The sequence below is a fragment of the Cygnus atratus genome, chromosome 6 (assembly GCF_013377495.2).
Source record: "Cygnus atratus isolate AKBS03 ecotype Queensland, Australia chromosome 6, CAtr_DNAZoo_HiC_assembly, whole genome shotgun sequence".
NCBI lineage: Eukaryota > Metazoa > Chordata > Aves > Anseriformes > Anatidae > Cygnus > Cygnus atratus.
In genome coordinates this window covers 1,049,475-1,072,120 of record NC_066367.1, presented here as the reverse complement: position 1 = coordinate 1,072,120, position 22,646 = coordinate 1,049,475, and the positions used below count along the sequence as shown (strand labels likewise).

General features: G+C 42.6%; 2 protein-coding genes and 1 long non-coding RNA gene across 6 annotated transcripts in view; 1 reads left to right on the top strand and 2 right to left on the bottom strand.

Annotated features, from left to right (window-relative positions):
* SF3B1 (splicing factor 3b subunit 1) overlaps positions 1–22,646 on the bottom strand; it is a 426,274-nt gene that overhangs the window by 383,653 nt on the left and 19,975 nt on the right. The window lies entirely within an intron of this gene.
* The window catches only part of HSPD1 (heat shock protein family D (Hsp60) member 1), a 388,176-nt gene that overhangs the window by 345,555 nt on the left and 19,975 nt on the right, over positions 1–22,646 (bottom strand). The window lies entirely within an intron of this gene.
* LOC126913344 (uncharacterized) lies at positions 10,728–14,100 on the top strand. Its single transcript, XR_007708467.1, has 3 exons — positions 10,728–10,836; positions 11,341–11,402; positions 13,298–14,100. It is a non-coding gene; the product is annotated as an uncharacterized LOC126913344 (long non-coding RNA).

Sequence of the window (22,646 nt, the reverse complement as noted above, 5' to 3'; positions counted from 1 at the left end):
TGCTTTTTAAATGGATGGTTATTAAATTAAATTATTGAGTAGTTGAGGGCCGGCTAATATTAGCTCTTACACAGGCTTGTTTGATTTCACTGACATTGCACAAGATGTACAAGTATGGTATGTACTTGAGTTGCCTAGAAATGCATGCACCCTTGCTGCAAAGGCAGGTGGAGCAGGAGCTGACCTCAGCTCTGGAATCTTAACAGCTGCTTTGTCTCCATGTGCACCTACAAGGCTGTGGGCTGTGTGTGGCTGTACTTCCACCTGGAGGTCCCATGTCAGAAAGGTAGAGGTTGTTAATGCCCACCAGGTGTGAGGGAGATCTGACTCAACCTGTACAGAGTATGAAAGACCTGTGGACTCATTTTATTTGGCTGTCTCCACTAAGGATCAAAATCATCTGGAAAAAAACCACCTTGTTGATAATCTGGTTTCAAGTATATCCATGATGGCAGTTCTTATGTGGACATTGAGCAGCATTTCTAGCATTGTTCCATAACTGTCTCAGACAAGCACAGGAACATGGTTAATCTGATTCATGTCCTCCATATAAAAAAGCAAACAAGACCTGCTCACCAAACAACCAGTCTGTTGTTCTCCTATTTAGTTGGCAGCTTGGTTCCTGGGATTTCTATTCCACAAGAGCAGTTTGAATATGGTCAAGCTCTTGTTATCCGGAATATGTCTCAGTGTTCCCTGTTATGCCTTGTTTCAGTGGGATAATGACCAAGAAAGCTGCTGAGCCATGGATGGATTGTAGGAATATGTCATGAGAAAGATGCCTGGAGTCATCTGTCCACACGCTGTGATGCTGGCTCGTGTTTCCAAAACAGAGTTGCAGACAGAAGAGATCATGACTGCTCTGAAGAACTTTGCTATCTATGCACGTTCCTTTTTTATGCTTTATAGTGAGTCACTTTGAAAGGCTCCCTTTTTGGTCCTCTTTAGTTAGACTGCTGGTTACTTTTTCTTGCACGCCCAGCTTACTGGGACTGTTGTCATGTTTTTTCTCCCTGGAATAGTTGAAGTGTCGTCCTTTTCCCTTTTTTCTCCTTTATTTATTTATTTATTTATTTATTTATTTTGGGGGTATGAAAGATGCTTCTGAAGAGGAAGGATTTTACTTCTTGGAAAAATTCACGTACAACACACATGACCCACACAGAGTTTCAGGCTGGAGGTATGCTCTGGAATTCCCATGGAGGAGAGAACATTTTGTTTTGGGTGGTAAATTCCTGGTTCCGGTGATCTCTGCCATGGTTTCAGAGCGAGGTGCACTCCTGTGGCCTTTTTGTCCATCCCAAATATGCTCTCCAAATTCTGGCTGATCTGGAGCTACTCTTAGGTGTACCCACAACGGATTAGGGGAAAGTACTGTGACACTGCCTGATTCCCACACAAACCTTTAGGTAAATAAATGAATATGACAAGTATCATATTAAGCCATTAAGCTGACAAATATATGGTTTTCTTATTTCTTATATAATATACACTTGCACTTATAAATCTAAATTATTACTGGGCACCTTCATGTCTGTGCTGATGCTTTTCCTTATATTTGATAAAGTGGAACTGAAAGGGCAGCTTAACAGGGCATACAGGGACAGAGACAGCTATATCTTGCCATCTTCAGCATAAACATATTGACTCCTCGACTCAGAGAAAGGGGGGTGAAAGAAATGCAGTGTAGAGTATCCTTAGAGAATAAACTAATTGTCTTTCTCATGTTTTCATCCTCCTTTTCCTCCGGAGGCAAACACACACCTAAACCTGAGAGTCATTCAAACTACACATGTATTTATTGAATTCAACTGCATGGAACCCCATCCCTTGAAGAAAACACTTGTGAAGAGCCAGAAAATAGATCATTACATCTGGTAACAGCATTGATACAGGCTGGTAACATCAACACAGGGTGATTCTCTCCCTTCCTTCTGGATTGCACTGCGATGGGATAGATGATTAGAAGTGCCTGATATCTGATAGGAAAATTGTGATTGTAATGGATGAAAGCCCCTTTAAAGACAGCCCTTTCTTGTTCCCTTTCCTGGCCATCTGGTTTTGTGTCAAGTCTTGGTTGCTGACTAAAGTGGCAACACAGGTAAGTTTTTAAAGGCCCCGATTCATAAAACTAGTAACAGCACTAAGAGAAGCTGATGTATATTCTCTTCTGACTAGTGTATCATTAATGAAACTGGTATCACATTTTCCTTGTAAAATAGCTAATCCTGCAGGGACCAAGAAAAGGATCTGGGCTGAATTCCAGGCTCCAGTGGGCTGACCATTAGGAATGAAGCCTTCCTGCTGCCTTCCTTAGGAAGGGGACACTGTGCGAGAGCTGTTTTTCAAAGCAGAACCTCATCTTCAGCCCTGTGTTGTGGAGTTGATAGCCTACAGCTGGGGATCATTAAGCCATGGTGTCATTCAGAAAGGGGATGCACTGGCTGCTAGCTGACAGAGGCCAGTTTTAAGTTGCTATGCTCCTCGAAAAGGACTTTGCCAAGAAAAGAGAAGAACTTCACAGAATCACAGAATCATCTAGGTTGGAAGAGACCTCCAAGATCATCTATTCCAACCTCTGACCTAACACTAACAAGTCCTCCACTAAACCACATCACCAAGCTCTACATCTAAACGTCTTTTAAAGGCCTCCAGGGATGGTGACTCAACCACTTCCCTGGGCAGCCTATTCCAATGCCTAACAACCCTTTCAGTAAAGAAGTTCTTCCTAATATCCAACCTAAACCTCCCCTGGCACAACTTGAGCCCATTCCCCCTCGTCCTGTCACCAGGCACGTGGGAGAATAGACCAACCCCTACCTCGCTACAGCCTCCTTTAAGGTACCTGTAGAGAGCGATAAGGTCACCCCTGAGCCTCCTCTTCTCCAGGCTGAACAATCCCAGCTCCCTCAGCCACTCCTCGTAAGACTTGTTCTCCAGACCCCTCACCAGTTTCGTTGCCCTTCTCTGGACTCACTCGAGCACCTTGATGTCCTTCTTGTAGCGAGGGGCCCAAAACTGAACACAGTACTTGAGGTGTGGCCTCACCAGAGCTGAGTACAGGGGGACAACCACTTCCCTAGCCCTGCTGGCCACACTGCTTCTTATGCAAGCCAGGATGCTGTTGGCCTTCTTGGCCACGTGAGCACACTGCTGGCTCATATTCAGCCGACTATCAACCAATACTCACAGGAACTTATCACCTATTAGAACATATTCTGGCTATACTTCACTAGATCCATATCGTGAAGGCCTGAAGTGCCCATAAAGGGCTACTGCAAATTCATAAATCATAGCCACAGCTCCCTGTTTCTATGGCAATCAGCACCACACCTGCTTAGGATCTAGCCTTGCATACCTGTAACTCCTCTGTCTATATCTCACTCATTAGCCATTCATGAGATTAATTTATTCCTACTTGTTTTTGCTAGAACTTTTTTTCTTTTTTTTTTTTTTTTTTTAGCAATGAAGAGCATCTTTTAAAAAAAGTGTTTGAAGGCAAGTTATACTGCTGGGTGCCTGGTGCTTCAGTGTTTGGGCTTCAAACACATTGAGACATGCCGATTTGTTTAAGAGCTACAGTCTTTCCTGGAATGTTTTTAAATCATGTAAACATTCCTGCTAGTTTTATGGATTTCTAAACTGTTTTTGTAAATGTGGGTACAAATTTAAGTTGACAGTGTACTTTCTAAACTTCCACTAAATAGGGCCAACTTGCTATTGATAGAGGAATATCTCTCAAATGGCCTTATGATGTCTTGCAATGGAAGACTTTTCATTAGAAAAACAACCTACCATGTATGTATAAGTCTTTTATCAGTTCTTACCATGCCCTAATGTCTGTGGGACTCCTGGTGGTGGAAAGGGGAAGAGAAGAGAGAGAAAAAGTATAAGGATTATTTAATAGAGAAATAAACATAATTTCACTGTGCAATGTTTGCCACTTACTATTATCATGCAGCCAACAAAAGTCTTAATGCTTAGAATCTTCCCACTTACAGGCAGTGTATTGGTGCTTTCCTTGCACAAGTACTTTTTACCTCTCTCCAAGTGTGTCAATGCTGCTTTAAAAGATTAGAATGGAAAACTTTTGCAACTATACCATCTGGCTTTAATTTTCTTTAATTGTCAGACAAGATCCTATAGTCCAGTGAAAAGGGATAGAGCTAAACCTGCTGCATTTTAAAGATTTAAGCTTGCCTTTCCCCCTGTAAATTTTGACTTTTTTTTTTTTTTTTTTTTTCAGAAAGGGGAACATAAAGCAAATGTTCACTACTTTTATTAGTGGAGCCAAATTCCATGCATTCTGTCTGCTTTTCACTGACAGAAAATTTATTCCAAAATAATTAGAGCTTTTAAATGGCACTGTATGTCACTGACTTGGCTGACTTAGACTTTTGTAAAGCATATATTTTCTCAAGAAAATTAAGTTTAATAGGTAAAACACTGATTATGATGACCTTGGGAAAATACATTCTAAAGAAAGTAGTGGATGTTTATGAGTGTTTTGAAATCTCCTGATTGAGCAGTTTGCTATTGAGGAACAGTGTTGTTGTGTTACATCCTATGGTAGGGTTCTCTTGCCTGCCCTTGCCTTCTGCCTGGGTCCTGAAGGCTCTAAAGGGAGCAGGGGCAACCTCAGTCCCCTCTTCTGAGGAGCTCCCTGGGGAAGGAAAATATGTTATGCATACAAAAAAAAAATATGCTGAAACCACTGTTTAATTGTCTGTCTTATTACATGGCTAAACAGACTTGAGGTGTGTACTGATATGCCATGTACACAGTTTTCCTGTGTTCCCAGGGGCATGGCTGAGCCTTGGGAACAGTTGCTCAATGGCGTCACTGGGTGGGCTTGATGAGCTGCCAAATTCTTCCTTGTTTAGTTTACTTTGTCTAGTTTACCTCCAATTATCAAAAAACTTCATTATTTTACACACACACCATTTAAATGCATATAGGTGATACTCTTCATTCTGAAAATGGGTTACACCATTCTCAGGTTTTGCAGCTGCCTGAGCAGTGATGGTGGATATTTGTTTGGTAACTGAACTGGGAAGGAAAAGAGCTTGGAAATTCAGTTTTAATGCTTTCTTTTAGACATTCCCATTGGACCATGCAAATAACTCTTCCCATTTATGTTATGAAAGAAACCAGGAGAGTCTAAAATTAAAAAAAAAAAGTATTTTAAAATTAAAACCTTTGAGAGCTTAATTAAATGTACTGTGAGAAAAAATGTGCAGTTCACTTACAGCTATTGACTTGAGGTTTATACATTATTGCCAAGTCCTGGAATGAATAAAGTTTTAATGTTGAATCAGGAACAATTTTTCTTGTACATTTTTTATGTTGAAGCAATGAGAAAACATATACTTAGATTTCATTTAAATACCAAAAAAGAGGGTCTTTGGGTTGCAAGTAATGAAGCTGAGTTGTTTAAAACTTGCAGTCCTCTTAAGAGGAAATTTTCTGTCAGTCCCTGGAAAACTCAGGAATTTTCAAGGTTTGCATGGGATGAACATAAAGAATGGCATCTCGTTAAATCTACATTTGCTTTAAATCCTGAGACACATACATGATCTTTGCTCATTTCAGCCTCACTCATGCTGGATGATACTCTTCTGATCTGCAGAAATGTCAGTGAATCCCAGGTGCAGCTCTCTGTAGTGGTGCCCCTGGGGCTAGCAGGTGGCAGTGCAGTCAGGGTGGTTTGCCTGGCTTCAGTGGGGCACGACCTACTGTCCCCAGTCACTGTCTTTGGTGAAGGAGGAGTGCAGCAGAGCTCTGAGTAAGTTACTGAATGAAGATCTGTGGCCTGTGCCCTGTGCCCTGTATTGGGCCACACTTGAATCTTTCAAAAGATCTCTGAATCTTTTAACCTTCCCTTCCTTTCCTTTTTATTTATTTATTTAAATTTAGAGAGCTGTTTCGTATAGAATGCAGGGAAAAGCATCTGGAGATTGTAAAAAACTTATGATGGGGTATGTACGGGATGAACAACTGGCAGGGAAACGGACAACTCAGGGATGTTCAGGGAGGAACAAGCATAGTAAAACAGAGTGATAAGGGAATAAAAGGGTCTGGTTGCTTTTGAACAAGTTGCTGGTCAGCACACTTGCCTGGCTATATGCTGTGCATTATCAGCAGTCTGTCCTGTCTAAATAAACTCCATTTGTAATTATTTTTCTGGTGAGGAACTCCTTATTTTTGTGCATGTGTATGGACAGAGATCTACATGCCACAAACTGGAGTCAGGTGTCCATGCATGTGTGGTGCCACCAACTGCAGTGAGCAAGTGTATGTGTGTCAGTGTGTGACTGAGTGGCAGCGAGTATCAAGCTGGACTATCTGCAAGGAGGATAAGTGGCTTAGGAGCCAGGTCTGGGCTGGATACATATGTGTCTGAGTGAGGCAACCAGAGGAGTTGGCTACTGATCAGGAGGTCCAGGCCAAGTACTGGAGAGACTGTAAGGTTCTGCGGGTCAGTGGAGAGACCCATTTGTGTGTGTGTGTGTCTGCACGTGCGCGTGTGTGGCCAGCTGTGTGCGACTAGTGGGAATACATGCTCAGCCTACTACTGGATTTTGCAGGAGACATATCATAGATGCCTTAGCAGAGCTTTGTTTCATCTGAGAGTGCATCTTTCCTCATACTTATAGCTGTACCCACCTGACCGCTGATTCCTTTTTATATGTTCATTCTTTTTCCTGCATGTCCCGAAGTGCTTTTTCTAAGTAGGGAGCCTCCCCCTGTAGTCCCCTGCTCGCTTGGCTATTCCCAACAGGCTGTTCTTCCCTTGCCAGCTCACTTGCTAACGTCGCGGTGCAGCGGGGATGCGGGGCCGGGCGGCGGGCCCCTGCCCTCTGGCGGCGGCGGCGCGCAGCTTTTGGGATCTAAGCTTAATCTTTAGGAACATGCATATTAGTTTGTCACTGATAAAACACATCTTTACGTACTGAGCTCTATGAATACACTTCACCAGTACTGGTGATGCAGATTTTCAACACAACTTTTCTTATTTTTAGAGCTATACCACCAGGAGGAGAAAATAAACTTCAGTGCTCAGCATCTCTAGTGCTAGTTGTATGTCATTCATTATTTGAGAGTAAAGAATGTGTAGGTATGCACTTCTAGCAGCCCTTTTTGTGAATAACCAACCAGATACTTATCTTGGACTTAACCTATGCTAACCAGCTTTCTTACATTTTCTGTTTGTTTTTAACCATTCCAATTCTTTGAATTCATGGTTTCCCTAAGAGGACAGATTATCAGACAGAAAATCTAAACTGCCTGGGTTCCTCTCGGATATCGTGGCAAAAGAGACAGAGATCAGAAGCAGGCCTGTGCTTGAGCAAGTGCATCTTGGGATCATTTGTGCTGTGTTGTACTACTTGTAGCTTCCAGAGAAGAACTGATGATGTAGCTAGGTGTGAGCAGCCTCCTGGAGTGTGTAAGGCTCCAGAGAGCAGCTTCACCCCACAGGGCACCCTGATGTGGGAAGGTGGTGCAAGAGTCCAAGGTCCTGAAACAATTCACCGACTTCTCCACTCGTTAGGACAGCACTGACACTCCTCTCCAGGCCTTTCTTTTTAGGCAAAAAGGCCTTTGTGATTCCTTTATTTTGCTTGCTCTCTGCTCAGTGTAAGAGACTGATGTCAAGCAACATACAGTTGTCTTCTGAACTGGCGCTGTAGGGTTCTGTGCACCTCTGATAGATGCTGAGTATCTTCAGTTTTGGTGTTTCTGAGAGTTGCAGGCTATCAGATACAAATCGTCATTTGAAGAGAGCCTATGATTTCCCAGTTTCTCTCGCAGCAAAGCAGCATGTGTTTTTCAAGGGTTTGTGCCAATAAGGCCTACTGCATTTTTCTATGGACATGACCAGGAAGATAATCTTCCTTTATCATTTACTTACAATTTAATTCAAATTTCCACGACAATGGGAGACACTCCCTGCCTGGGAAAAGTTCTCAGCCTGCAGGGTAGGCCACGGTGGTTTTTGCTGCTTCTCCCCATGTCATGACTTTCTAAGGCCAGTTTTGTCCAGTGTTGGTTAGAATTATGTTAGGTGAGGTAAAGGGAAAATGTGCAATTCCCTGTCTTCAGCTCACACCCTTTTGACATCTGTTTTCCCTGGTGTTTATAGTAAGGCTTTGCTGTGCTACCTGCTACACAGTGTCATGACTACTAGCAATGAGCAACACTTGTTTTCCAGCTCATTGAGCTGTTTTCCTGGACTGAATTGTAAGTGTGTGTGTGTGTGTATGTGTGTGTGTTTTAAATTAGCCTCACCAGCTTTAAAACTAGTGAGCTAGCTATACTTTTTCATGGATAAAGTGGTTTTGGTTGCCGTGAACAGGAGAAAACAGTAAGAATCAGGTAACTGAGCTGGCCACAAAATTGGAGTGATGAGAAAAGGTAACTATAGAGACAGGATTTCCCCTGGTACAGAGGAAATAAATTAGCATCGTGACTCAATAAACCTGGGCAAAGGTTCCTGTCTAAGATCAATTTCTGAGGTCCCTGTCTATATGACTTTCAATTGATGGCCTTACATAATGGTGCTGGTGGTTTTCAGCTTGAGTTCACCTCAAAACACAAAAGAAACAGCAGCCAGTGGAGTGGCATAAAATACAGATTGATTCATTCAGCTAGGGCAAGGAGGTGCTACTTGGAGGTGAGCCCTAGGGAAAGACCCAACAGGGTTATGAAGGTAAGCTCCCCAAAAGTAGTCAGAATCTGAGTTCCCTACCAACTGTAGTGTGAAAATTTGTGTGGTTACACCTCAGTGCATTCATTGTAAAGTGGGAGCTCATCATCTCTTCATTTAATGCCAAAACAGCAGGGACAGAGTGTTTACAGGTGAAGGCCAGGCATACTTGTGGAGATGTCACATTCTCTCTTAGAACACTGGGAAAGAGATGAGATCTGCTGAATCTGCTTTGCTCTGTTGGATCCACTGGACAACACTTCTGGTGACCCTCAGCCAGGAAATCTGGATGTGTAATGGCACAGGTTATACCTATTGCCAGCACCCTTCTGTTGGCAGACTGGAGCCAAGATGTCTGGCAAGGCTGGTCTAGAGCAAATGAATGAAAGAGAACTTACCTCCAAACTGCCATCAGTGGTGAGGCTAGAACAGCTCAGTTCCCTCCAGTGGTGGTAAGTTGTGCAGAGGAGACACTGGCCGTACCTCAGATGTGATGGGGATTACACCTCAGAGAGCTTTTGTTGGGGTGTTTGCTACCTTGGTACTTAGTGCCTGGGCTTTGCTGGTACACTGGTAGGTGTTGAAAGTAACCATATCATGACGCAGAAATAAGCATAATGCCCCCAAACTCTATTCTGACTAAATGAGTGAAATGCACGTAGGACAAGAAACTGTAATGAAAAAGCACCAATTCTTACCGTGGAACATTTCTTGCAGTAGACTTCGTCTGGAGGCACATCTCTTGAACTGTGCGGAAATCGATGAGATTTAGATGTTAAGAAAGAAGCTGTCCTTTTTTAGTCCTTAGAGCAACAAAATCATAGAGCTGTGCTTTGTTACTGGGAGGTGAATGTTCACAGGATAAGAACAGGCATTGGATCGGTCAGGATCAGTAGCAAATTAGCAGATTTTAACATTAAAAAAAAAAAGGCGGTGAGGGGGCTAGAAAGTCTGAATGTTTCCAAGGCCAGGCTACAGCTGAAGACAGTCATAACAGTTAATAACCACAGACATATTTGACTGCATTTTGACCTTCTCACTTCCGCTGTCTGTACAAAGTGGTTCACCCCCATTGTGTACCCATATGGAAAACCTGCAGTAGAGTTGCAGTGCTCTTTGATTCATGGTTATTAGGTAATGTCTTTTACTACTTCAAGGAACAATGATGAACTTGCCAGTATCTGCTGCAGTGCCAATGGTGCAACGTTGTCTTGTAAAAAAAGTTCTCCAATGTGCGCACTCCAACAGATTACAGAGTCACGGAAACCTTGCAAATGTGACTTTCTGTCCTGATTTTTCTCGTCCAAGTCTGAGGTAAATCTGGTGAGATGGAGGGATCAGCTCGTACCTGAAGGCTGCTCTCCTGCCTTCCTCTGTGGTGTACGGGCATCGGGGGCCCAGCGGGCGGCTGCAGCGCTCGGACAGCTCACGTTAACCCTGAGGGGCTGCGTGTCGCCTGAGGAGCTGTAACGGCCGCCTGAGGGGCGAGTAACGGCCGCTGCGCGAGGTGGTATCGGCCGCAGCGCGAGCGGGTAACGGCCGCCTGTCATGGCGCAGGGCGCGCGCCCGACCGCCGGGGGGCAGCAAACCCCTTCGGGAGCGCGGCGCTGCGGGCGGGGTGCCGGCCCCGCTGCCCGCCGAGCCCCGGAGCGGAGCGGGTCAGGTTCGGGGGCCGCCGGCCGCCTTCGTGCCCCGCGGCCGCGGCCTGCGCCCCTGAGGTGCACGCGGCTTTCCCGTACCGCGAGGGGGCCGCGCCTCGGCGCTTGCCTTCTGTCCGGCCGGGGGGTGGAGGGGGAGCGGCGGTTCCTTAGCCGTCCGTGGCCAGGACCCGGGACACTCGCTCGGCCCCGCTTCCCCGGCGCCGTCCCGGAGGCCGGCGGCGCTTCCCAAGGAGGGCCGGCAGGTGGCAGTGGTGACCGACGGGACGGGGCCGCGGCGGGTCTGTGTGTGTCTGTGTCTGTGTCTGTGTGTGTGTGTGAGTGAGTGAGAGTGAGTGAGTGAGTGAGTGAGTGAGAGAGAGAGAGTGAGAGAGAGGACCAGAGCGCGCCCGCCCCGAAGGGCACCTCCGTGCTGCCGGTTATCGGATGGGCTCCTCTGCTCCGCGCTAGCTGCCCGGGTCTCCTTCGCAGGTTTTGTTTTTGACGGAGGTTTTCTGTATGTTCTTCGTCTCCCCTAAACCAAGTGCTGTGTGTAGCGCTCAGATGTATTGCGAATAAGCAGAATTTGTTAGCGTGTTAAAATGAAATCATTCATCCTCAGTGCAGGGGATAGTCCTGGACTTGGGCTCCTGACTCTCTCTTATTTGGCAGCACAACTTTTTATCTCGGACACACACTTTCGGTGGTACAAATTAATCTACAAGGAGAGACACTGCGTTGCCGCTGGCAAAGAAACCTTCCTTTTGTAGTAGTAGTGACTAATTTACATGCCTGCCTCCGCTCTCTTTCTAGCCTTCTATTCACAAGCAACATATCAAGGGTGGTCGAATGCCAGCAGAACAGCCTGTCTTCGGGAACGATATTAGCTTTTTTTTCACCCTTGCTTGCCTCTTTACTTGTGCTGGCACAGAAAGCCTGTCAATACAACCTCCATCGTTACCTTATTTTTCCTCATTGACTTTCCTCCCTCTCCAGGTCCCTTCAACCCTTCGGTTTGTTCCTGATAAATATCTTGACACCGAGAAAGGCGCTAACAGGTTTGCATGTGTTTTTATTTAGAAGTCATTCTTTCTGAGCTCGATTTCGAAGAAGCAAAAGTCTCTGTAACTGTCACCTGAATATTTCACGTCTGATTCAGCTGCCTTGTCTTTCTTGCTCAGGGTAATTATAAGCTGCCCCGTAGCCACGAAAGAACTTGAGCTTCTTGCTGAAATCGCACCCAGCCGTTTCTCTCCACAAGGAGAGGGAGAAAGGAGGTCTGCAAGAGTTCACGTTAATAATGACTTAAATGCCCATTTCCCACACATCTTTGCTAGCACAAACAACTAAAATAGTCCACTTGCAAAGAACCTGATTCAGCTTTCTTGCATTCCACAATAACAGATGGATTGCTAGACTGTTTACTGTTGCTTCCCACAAACTTCCTGTTAGTAAACTCCTGTATTATTTATGAAACAGAAAAATTACAAAGAAGTACCCTAGCTGATTACTGCCTGCTGGTGAACCACTGCCAGAGAAACTTTTTATACAAATATGTGTATGAGAGCAAAGATCGCTCCAGCTGCTGCTTTTTTTTTTTGTTTTATTCTTACAATTGTTCATTTCACAGTATTCTGCAACCCTGACTGGACTCGTGGCCCTATTGTGTTGCATTCCCAGGCAGGTATTTCCTGCATCCAGACATTTACAGTCAAATCGAGGCACTCATGGATGTGTGAAGGAGCAAGGGAAAAAACAAACAAACAAACATAAAAGCATGCATGCGTTGTTACAGCAATCAGCTACGAATAAGAAATGTTTGAAGCCTTTTTGTTTCACAATGACAATGATGAACGAGATGTTACTAATGTGATATTAATCTCTGCTGCCTTAGTGTAGGAAGTCTGTTATCTTGGAGCTGTTGGTAGAAAAGAGAGAGAATATCAATCACCTTCATGCTACTTCTGACATAAGTAGGTAACAAATGCAAAGAAACTATTTTCCTCTCAGTTTGGCTGTTAAACTCCGTGAAACATATGAGCTGAGAAAAGCACTTTGCTTTCACTGCATCCTGTAGGTTAGACTGATTTCTGACTTTCAGCAGCATGAGAAGGGAGGCCAGCCTATAGTCCATTTGCACAATGTATCAACAAAGCTAGCTAATTTAAAAATTAGTCTGTAATAAAAAGGAATAAAATGTAACGCAGAAATATGAATCTTGTATGTTACCCAAAGTACTTGTAGTGATTCTAGAAATAACACTTGACCTAACACTAACAGTCGTTCTGTTTTTTGAATAGCTGCTATTATATTTCCCTGCGTTTCTGTTCTATGTATGTGTTCTGTATGAACGAATTGGCTGCTCCACCTGATATTTATGACTGTAGACGTGCATTATACATACATACAGAAATAGAATGAAAATTTTCCTGATCTGAGATACCGTTAAGTCTTCCTTGAGATTTTTATTTGATTCCCTAAACTGAAATCAAAACTCAAACCAGCACTGCAGACCGAGTGCTTTCTAATGTTATAGACCTGCTATCATGGATCTTTCATTGCATAAAGTTTAACACAAAAAAGCTGCTGTACATTGTAGGCATCTGCAGAATGCTGCTTAAATCATCATATACCTTTATAAGGACTGTATCTGCAAAGAGCTGATACCGAATGGAATGGGGCATCTGCTGATCCTGGGGCAGAGCTCGTTTGTGTGCATTTATCTGTGAGACAATGTCACATAACTTATCACTCGTTTCAAATAATAATATTTTCTCTGATCAAATTCTCTCTCTTCTCTGCATTTTTAAACGCTCTCACTTTAAGCGCCTATTGACAGGAAAAGTATTCAATATTATTAAGGGCAGATGATCAACTGCAGTATCTGTCTCCTGATGCTTCACTCCACCAAGAAGAAGCTTGTGACAGATGTTTCTATGTTTTATGCAAATAGGAACTTCATGGATCAGTTTTCCTTTCCTCCATGGAATATATGCAGCTGGAAAATAAAAATCCAGCTCCACTGCATGAAGGAAAAAAAAAAGAAAAAGAAAAAGAAAAAGAAAGAAAAGCCACTGACCAAACAGGCAGCCGAGAGAAAGCAAGCGGTACAAGTGAAATCAAAAAAATTGGACTGCTGGTTCCTAGGATCACTTCTGGGTGTCTTAAGTCAAGCAGTGTACGCGATGATATAGTTTTTGTGGGCTTTCTCTGTGACTACACTATCACTCACAAGTCGTTGCTGAAAGACGAAAAAATCTTTCCTGGGTTGTGTGTGTATGATTGCTTCTTCACAAATAATTTTTTTACCATTTCTGATGTGCTGTTTTCATTCTCGCAGTAGTTATGGAGAACTATCTGTATTAGATTTAATATGTAAGTATATTAAAAATAGTGAAGCTGAGCTTGCATATGAAGAAATGATTACAGTTTATATGTTATAAATAGTGTAGAGACATTTATATAAACAGTATGGATTTAGTTATGTTCTTTATAATAGCACAGAAAACTGGATATGTAAAAGTGATTGATGAAAAGAAGATGGAAAATTTCCTTCCTGTTTATTAAAAGAAACAAAACCCCCCAAACTTAGCAATTTAGTGGAGGTTTAAGGGAAATATAGTTTTACAGATTATGATACAGTACAGAAAATTTCTATTTAGTGATTTCTAAAATAGCTTACAATAAGGACAGATTGTTGAATCTTACCTACTATTACCCTAGAAAAACATGAGAGGTGATCATCCTAAATGCTAATGATAAAAAAAGCTATATTTTTAAATGATTATTAAATAAAATTAATATTGTTCTTTTAAACCGACCTGGTCTTCTTACATTATTTCTAATTTTATATAGTTCTTTTAATATTTCTGTGCAATTAATTTTTATCATCAGACGTCAGAATATGTCTAATGGATTCTTAGTCAGTTTGTCTGTACCTTATTTTCTCGGTGGTTTTTCTTAATCTTGTATATTTTCAGTGTTTTAAAATCTATTGTGGGTCACAGAAATATTTTTTGGAGATCCTCATTTAGAATTTAATTTTAAATCTGTATCTCATATACTGTAAACACTCAGTTGGAAACTATGATAATTTCTGTTTCCCCGAAGCCTGGTTTTGTATCATACTATTGTATAGAATCTTGTCTCAATCTCACGACTAGTCAAAAGCTGGGAGATCTTTATCCACTTCAGATGTGCTACAAAGTTTTGTTGAAAAGTCCCTTTCTGTACTTTTTTCTATTTAAATTTATAATAAGCATTAGTGATTTTATGTAGATTTATTTTAATTGAGTTCCTTAAAAAAACATAGCCAAAGATAAAGTGCCAATATCGGGAAAAGAAGAAAGAAAGAGGCTACATGTGTAAATGAATATCCTGCTTAACTGAATCTAATTTAATTGGACAGCAAATAATTAGCAATATGTTTGTACATATTACATCATGTCTGCTTTTGCAAGTAGCTGTGCAGCTAGTAATGTTCTGCAGGTAAGGTGCTGTTTCAGTTAAGACCTGTATCTGAAAAGTCAAATGCCATCCTAGAATCAAGTATTAATAGAATAAACTTAATTTTAGTTTTTCATAAGTGCAGCTGCATTTTCTATTTAATTATAGGTTCCCACAGTAGTAATTTTTCCATGACCTGCTCAATCTCAAAAGTCAGAAAATTGCTTCTTTTTTGAAGCTGACAATAGCACGGTATGTTTCCAAAGGAAAAAGACAAATTACAGAAAATCATTACTTTAAGCATACCTAAATAGCCAGGAAGAAATCCTAATTGAAAAGTTTGCTAAAATGAGAAAAACTTAGCAGTGCTTTTTTTTTTTTTATTTAGAAAAAAATTATCTCGTTGTTGGTAGCTTTAGAAGCTGCATATGATATCATGCCTTTAATTTCACTGCTCACCTTCTATGCCCCTTCTTTTCTCCCTGATAAGGTTACACAAAATACTTTTAGGAAGCAAACATTTTAACTGAAGAGGAATTAATTTGTAGATGTGTTTAATAATCTAAATAGATTGTTCTTTGAGAAGCTGATGCAAAGGTAATGGGAATCTTCATATTTCTTTGCATGGGCTTTCCAAGCAGTCTGTGAGCCTGTATTTTCCAGTAGTAGTTTCCCTAGTTTCCAAAGGGGAAATTGCTATTTTAAAAGAATTTTGTAACCATATAATTACTGTAATATATGTACAGGTGATATTTATGTTAAAGTTTAACACGATTCAAGTCAATAATTGACTTAGAAATGACCAACGTTAGAGTAATCCTTAAATGAGTATGTACTTTAACAAAGACAGCTTGGCTAGTGGGGTGGGAGTGTGACAAAGGCAGTGCCCAGGCCATGGGGCAGCCGTGATCAGGCTCACAGGGCAGATCTTTTCCTGAGTCCTGATGCTCTGTGTTTGGGGGAATGTGGGGGGGGGGGGGGGGGTGGATTTATGAATGCTGTGTGCAAAGGCATTATGCAGTATTGTAAGGAAACGGCACTGCTGCTGGCAGGCGAGTAGCCCCAGGATGGGCTGCAGGATGTCTGCAGCTGCTGGGAGCCAGTCCCCCTTTTGTCCCTGCTGCCATCCAGCAGGGGTTTATTTGGTCAAGGCCATCCACCACATGGCATCACCAGGAGCATCACCATGGCCTCACCTCCTGCATTCCCCTGACAGAGACCTCCCGCTCCAGGGGAACGCCAGGAAAAAACCTGCAGAGCAGCAGCACTGCTCTTCTGTTTTCCATGCTTCCTGTTCTACTGTCTGTGTAGGTGCAAGCTACCAGTCATTAACTTCATTACTGCCAGCTAGGGCATTTCTGCCCATAGTTTTTCAAAAAGAAGAAAAAAAAAAAAAAGAAAATAGGTTTGAAGTTCATGGCTTGCAACCCTCTCTTGACAGATGCCTCCTACCTTATTTTTTAGGGGAATTGTGGTCCTGCACATGCTGCCATCACTGGACTTTAACTTGGAGCTGAGCTAATGACACCTCGCCTCCCGTTGCTCATCGCTCCAGTTTGACCTGTGCAGTGCAGAGCAGCTATCACAGAGCAGAGGGAAATCAGACGTGGCCGGTGCCATACACGGGCAGCCCCAGGCCCGCATAGGATTTCAGAGGGGCCGGTGCTGGCATGGAAGATGTGGGCAGTGTGGCAGGAGGAGGGCTGGCTGTGGGGAACAGCCGCTAACATCTCCTCATGGGGATGATCCATCCCCACCTGAAGAAAGCCTTCCCTGGGTCCCTTCTGCTGCCATAAAATACCTGGGAAAGAGTTGCCTGCCTAGGTGAGTAGCCATGGTAATACGTCTTGAGCAGTTTCAGTAAGAGATCACAGAAAAAGGTCTTACTCTTTATCAGCTGAAGCCTTCGTGCCTTTCCCCATCCCTGTGTTCTGCATTTCCCATTGTTAAATGACAGTAGCTCTTACAATTAGGGCCAGACCATGGTCCTGTTAGAGAAAGAGGTGATTAGAGTGATTCTTATCACAAAGATGACAACCATTAGAGGAGAAATTTGATGTATTTTGTCTTATTTCCATGAACCAACAGGTCAGGTTTACCCAGGTGGCTCTCACTATAAAATACACAGAACAAGCTCAGGAACACTGTTGTCTCTGCACAAATGCTGGGGCAGCTCCATGGTGATAGAAACAGTTATAACTCTGTCAAAGCTGATTCCAGCTTACAGTCCATAATGTAATGATCTAATCCAAACCATTTCTGCATGAGGCACTCCATGCTTATTTTTTAGTTTTCTGCTTTTTAAGATATTGAATTTAAAAAGTTTAAATGTAAATTAACACTTCTATTTTTGGCTCTGGTTAATCACCCAATAAATACATGAGAGAAAAAATGTTGTTTTCAGTCCAAATGTTGACCTGTACCTTATGGTGAAAGCACACCCAGGCGAAATGAATGGGCTGGCTTGTAGTATAAGGGCAATTCAAAGCAAGCAAGGGGGGGCAGGACATCCTCCTCCTCTTAGAGTTGTGCAGGCCAGGCTTTCATTTAAAGTCAAATGAACAAATAGGGTAAGTTCACCATACTTGCCCGATACTTTTGCTTTCCACTACTTTGTTTCTTTCTTCACTGGTGTGAAAAAGCAGGCATTTACTTATGAGGGAGGGGGTTGCACTTTTCTTTTTTTCTTTTTTCTTTTTCTTTTTAAAATTTTGTTCTAATTTTTCAGTCATTTATTAACGCTATCTCGTTTTATGACCCACCTGGTCCCATGCCACGCTGATCCAGAGAGCCTTGTTTTCCTGACAGCTGGCTGATCACCAGCACAATCTGATGGAGAACTGGGGGACTCAGTGGAAGGACCTTGACCCCCCAGCCAGCCGCTCTTTGTTGGGTGCTTTCAGGCCGAGGCCTCCCCCAAAGACGAAGGCGATTTCTATTTGCCAAAGTGGAGAGACAACAGGAGAAAGAATAAAGAAAATCTTCTAAGCAGTCAGCTGAACTTGTTCAGACTGATACCAGCTTGTGGTATTCAGACGGCAGCTAACCCAAGGTTTCCCTAACCTTGGCAGAAGTGTGGGAAATAGTTGCAGGAGGATGAAGTGTTCTTGAACTGTTTCTCCAATGTATCAAGCTCAAGAAGGCTTTTCTGCAATATTAAGCATGTGCCTCTCTTTTCTTCCCCTTTAAAGAAACTTTTTATTGTAGACTATAAAAGGGGAAAAAAAAATCAATATCTGTCTGTTTGCAGACCCCTGTGCTGCTTCTACACTACCCAAGGACAAAGATGCAAATCAGGACCTCCCTGGTATAATAGCATTTAGAAGGCAAATTACTTTTTAAAGTCTTACAGTAAAAGCAAAAGGTTAAAAGAAATAGCTGTACTCAAGTATCGTTTTAAACAAAAAGGAAAAAAATATTAACCACATTCTTGAAAACATCAGCCAGAGCTTCCCTGGAAGCATCAAAAACAGCATTCCAGATAAAAGCAGCATGATGTGAAAAGACCTGATCAGCAACAGATTGATGTCTGGGCTTGGGGACTAATGTAAGAACTTAAAGACTTGGCTGGAGAATATATCTTGAGAAGCATAAACATATAAGAGGATGCCAAACCATGAAAGGCTTCCTTTGCACTGAGAATTCAGAAATCGGCGTGTTGACAAGCAGGGAAGCCAATGCAGCAAGCAAAGCGCACAGGGTGATGAATAAACTCAGCCTTTAGGAGCCTAGGATGAGATTGAGAAAGGAGCCAATCTATTTAGCCACAGCTGGCAGTCTCTACACCCAGCATTTAGGTGCTGTCAAGCCTCAGACCTCTCCTCCCAGCTGCCACCCAGTGCTGCTGGTGCTGGCGTCCCACTGACTGGAGCTGCTGGTTTTGATGCTGCCCAGCTGCTCCAAAGTCTTGCTCCATGCCAGCGTAGCCAGGATGCATCCTCAAAAGCGTGCTTGCTGGCTGGCCCTAACACAGGCACAACCAAGGACCAAGCGTTGTGTGTCACAGTGTATGCAACATGGCTGTCACCACACAGGTAGAAAATATCTCTGCCTGACTTCTCCTGCACCTGATAGGCACCCTATGTGATTCAGTCTTAGAGAGTCTTCCAGGAGACTCCATGTAGACCTCCTCCCGTGCACCAGGTGAGAGCTTGGAGGCCATGGGGCCTTTGGCTAGCAGAGGGGGTCGGGGCAGACACATGCCACCACAACAGCCAGCTCCACCACGGCCTGCTCGGAGCTATGGCGGTGGAAAATGAGATGTAATCCTTCAAGAAACATGCAAAGTGAAGGGACAGGTACAGCTCACATGGTTCTTCAGCACGTGACCTAGTCACCCTTCATCAGCTGGAGGAGTCTCGCTGGGATGCCAGCAGCGAAGTCGTATTCCTCCCGTGTAAGAACAAATTACAGTTTTCTTCCAGCTGTACTTAAAATTGGATAGTTCAATAACTAGCCTAGAAATACACAGCAGATTTACATATGAAGCAGTTATAAGGGAGCTGAATAGGTCCTAGCTAATGTGCAGGCTGATTTTTGATGGATAAACTCAGTTTAAAAGTTCAGTTTTAAGGAAAAAAGATGTCTGCAAAAATATGTGATGTGCTTGTTGTAATCAGGTGGAGAGGAAAATACAAACTCTACATCTAAAAGAGCAACTTTAGAGTGCAAACCAAAGTAGAGAACTCTGACAACTTCGGCTTTTGCATTTAGCAAATCCTACCACGCAACAGCCCAAGCTAAACTGCCTTTCTCTGGTTTGCAAGAGATCTTGAAAGTCCTTTAAACTTGTTGACTCGCTCCACTTTTGCCAGGCCTTCCCACGTAAGCACACTGATCTGAACACAATCATCCCTTGAGATGTACTCGTGTTATTGTCAGGTACCTCCTGAAGGCTGAACACCTACCCTGGGAGGATGCCGCTAAGTAATGCGGCACCTCTTCTTCCAGCAAAGCGATTAATGAGTGTGCATCTGATGGCTCTTGTTTGTGTTCGGCTGGCAGGGATGGCACCACCAAACTTGAGCTCACTTGTCACAATGGCAATTGAGTGGAATTTAATTATCTGCTGGAGAGAAGCCCTGACAGCTGTGGCGTAGGTTTTTCAGTGTGGATGTTGCCTTGATTGCAAGAAAAATATCAAGGGCTGGTGAGAAAAGCCATGTTCTAAAAGCCTCTCTGCATGGGTTAGACCACTGCCTACCAAAGAGGTATGTGATAATCCCAAAGCTATTTATTGACTTTTGTGTCAGATTGCAGTTAGAGTTTATCTTTACTGAAAGTTGTCCTCAGGAATTCTTTTATTTCATCGGAAGCAACTTTTCTTTTCCAGGCCTTAGGCTGGAGGTGCAGTGTTTGCCCACCACATTGCCCTGGGGTTGCCTCTTGCTTGTGCTTCCCGGAGGAGAGGCGATAGTTCCTGCTGCTTCCCGAATCAGTGCCCTGCTGGCAGGAAAGCCATTGTACTAGTGGCAGCATCAGGTAAGACCTCATTGTTTTCTTACAGCAATGGCTATCACTGATAAACTAAAAAAAAAAAAAAAGAAAAAAAAAGAAAAAAATAAGAAAAAAAAAAGGCAACTGCTTTTTTTTTTTTTAATATAACTTTCCCTTAGCTTGTTAATATTGCTCCTTACACATGGCACCACAACCAGTGTACTGTTTTTTAGTTTTTTATTTTTACAAGTCTTTTTCTTGTTGGCAAGCAAGTTATCATATCAGTAGACCTCTGAAGTCACTGACATGCTCTGAGATGGTGAAGGCACTTTTGTAATAATTTTCTTTATAGACTTGCATGAGTAAATGACCCATACTAGGAATAAGAAGCTGCCCTGTTTTGGCATTTTACACTTCTGGGTCAAATCATGAAAGTTGCTGAAATCATACTGGTTTGGCCGTAGCAGCCCACTTTTCACTCTTTCTTTTCAGAGATGATGGGCATTGCTTCAAGATGGTTTTCCACAGGTCTCCCTCATGTAACCACCAGTAGTTTTGATGTGATTTTGTCAAGCATTGTCCTGCAGTTAGCCACACTGCACCCAGTTTTCCTCTCTGACACGACTGCCTTTGCCTACAATTTATCTGTGCATTTTCTGCTTCCTGGCGCCATTGCCAGGGGCTAAATTCAGAGGTTAGACACAAGGTGTATACACTGCTCTTCTTGCAGTCTAGATGTTTTTTACTCAGTTTTGCCTAGGCACACACGAGCTCATGTTTTCTATGTTTAAAAAAAAAAAAAAAAGCAGCCCTTCTGAAATACTGTATCTTCTGTATTAACACAGGAGCCAGAACAAGGTGCAGCTTAGTGAATAGCGAGAGTTGGCTGGATGCTTACTTGCTGCCTGACCGCCTCAGGGGTTGGGACTGGGTGATCTTTAAGGTCCCTTCCAACCTGAACCATTCCATGGTTCTGTGATCAGTGATGCTGCTTTGTGCTCGGAGCAGATCTCCCTCCATGCCCAGGCATCACTGCCCCTGTCACTTGCCTCCCCTGCTGCGGCAAGGGCAGCGGGAGGGCCCGTCTGGGAGAGAGCCTCGGGAAAGCTTTTCTTCCCCCCAAAAAGCCTGTGCGCTGTAATCTGTTTATATCAAGCACTGGCAGCCCTTGCTGACTGCTGTTAGGATTAGGGGAAAAAATATTTGGAAATTCTGGAGTTAAATCTCTGTAAGTTGCACAAAGATAACACTTAATAAACATGAATACATGGTAGGGCTTTTTTTTCCCCATCTTCTTTATATGACTTATAGACTTACAAGCTTTTATCTTATTTTATGAGGCCATGTGAAATAAATTAAATGTAACACAAGATGCTGTTAAAAAAGATTTTATGACATCAAGAACTGGTTCTATATTAGGACCAGATCCTACATAGACTTATGCATGTGAGTTATTTTGCTCCCATAGATAAGCTATTGAATCAAGCATGGCTAACCATTTAAATTTTCAGAATCAGGTCCTCATTTTGGAAGCTCTTATCATTGTTAAATCAATGTGAAAGTGAAATCTGTCTCCTCTCAAAAGGAAATTGCCAAGACTTTCTACACGGAGATTTGGGATCTGTAGAAAATGAAGCCTTTTTATTTTTTCTTCCCTCCAATAATCTGTTCAGTGAACAAGCTGTGAAAAATAGTTCTATATTTTTTCCATGTGATGCAGCAGACGGTAAATTTCCATTTAAAAGAATGATCAGAGTAGCTGCTGGCACTGAACTCTGTTGTCTTAGTCAAATCTACTTACAAAGAGTTTACAGCAATACAATAGTTTATTATTTCACTCAACCAGAAATCAGATGAAAAAGGCAAAGGGGAAGCCTGAAGTAGGTTCATGGTCAGAATTCTTTTCTTTCTTAACATCTTGTTTTTTTTTAAATGCAGGAGTTGAGATCAGTAGTTTTATGTGTAAGGAGGAGAATATTTCTTTTCACCTCTACTTTTGTATGCCGTGAAATAATCAGACTTCACACTTCTATAGTGCCTTTCTTCTGGGGATCTGAAAGCACTTTACAAACATTAATTAAAGTCTCACAACACCCATGTGGAGGTAAAGCAGCATTGTTTGTACATCTAATGCAGAATGCTTAACCTGATTCTTTAAGTACTATACAAGGACTACAGTAAAATAATGGAATATCCAAAGCAAATTAATCTAACTGAATTGCTAGCAGTGTACGTATGTTTATATATATATATATGTGCATGCATGTGTATATGTCTGCAGATTTATATATATTGTTGTATGCCTTATCCTACACTTCATCTGCCCCGTATATTCTGTCCATTGTTGTCACAGGTGATACTGTGAGTACTGCTGTATCCATCTCTCTGCACGATCTTTCAGTTCCATCCATAATTGATTT